The sequence below is a fragment of the Sinocyclocheilus grahami genome, unplaced genomic scaffold, assembly GCF_001515645.1.
Source record: "Sinocyclocheilus grahami isolate Dianchi unplaced genomic scaffold, SAMN03320097.WGS_v1.1 scaffold836.1, whole genome shotgun sequence".
Taxonomy (NCBI): Eukaryota; Metazoa; Chordata; class Actinopteri; order Cypriniformes; family Cyprinidae; genus Sinocyclocheilus; species Sinocyclocheilus grahami.
Genome location: NW_015506015.1, coordinates 482,221 through 483,288, shown reverse-complemented (window position 1 = coordinate 483,288; position 1,068 = coordinate 482,221).

The window sequence follows — 1,068 nt, the reverse complement described above, 5'->3', positions numbered from 1 at the left end:
TTTGTATCGTGAAAAGCACTATACAAATAAACTTGAATTGAAAAACTTGAATTAATCTGTAGATAAATAAATAAATCTTTGAAATTTAAAAAGCGTAAAATGTGCCAGGCAGAGAGGATGAAATCAGACATCAGAATTATACTGCAATTTCTCAATTATTTTTCTATACCAGGCAAAGTCAGTGCATACATCTCTCTGACAGTATAATTGTTTGGAGGTGCTAGCGGCCAATTTCAATTGAGTACAAACAAGAGTAATCTCTGGGAGTGGACTGAGGAGAAAAGACCAGTTCTGAGAAGGCGGCAGTTTTAATTTCAGATTGTTATCAGTTTTGTTGGAACCGGATCATAATAGCCTACTTTCTCTCTCACACAGAAGACAAAGTGGCCTGAACACTTAAGGGAAGTAATCTAGATTGACCTTGCCCTGTAAATGGATGACCGGCAAAGGCAGCAAATTAAGCTGTTTGTAGATGATGGGTCTGGAATGACTGGTCCATTTACTATAGCAGTACCATGCTTCATATGTACGTTTGATTTATTTGCTTCTTTATTTGTCTTCATGAGGTCAGTGGCAATTATTGAAGACAAGATAACAGTAACCTTAATCATTTCCTGCCCCCAATATGCTGCACACACTGTATGTCAATGACAGAATAGTCTGATCCTCAGACGGCACATACCATCACAATCCATTCAATGGTGATGCATATTGCACACAAAACCGCAATGCATTTTCATGATCTGACAACCTGTAATCTGATTGGCTGGCACTGGTCTATATTATATGACACTAAATGGCACTAATAATTTATACATTATTGTTGCAACTTATAGGAGTAGTATATACTTATAATATAGTGGTTATCCACTGTGTAGTCATGGATCCTTTTCTAAATCTTACATTGCGGCATGGTATTCTGGGAAAAAAGCTCTTTACCCAATACTGATCTCAGACACACACCAGCAGTCAGAGTGACAGGTACAAGGAAAAGAGGAGAGCAGCGAGCCCACTGACCTGCATACTGGGGTCATGGAATCCTATTACTATCACACAGAGCTAAAGTGA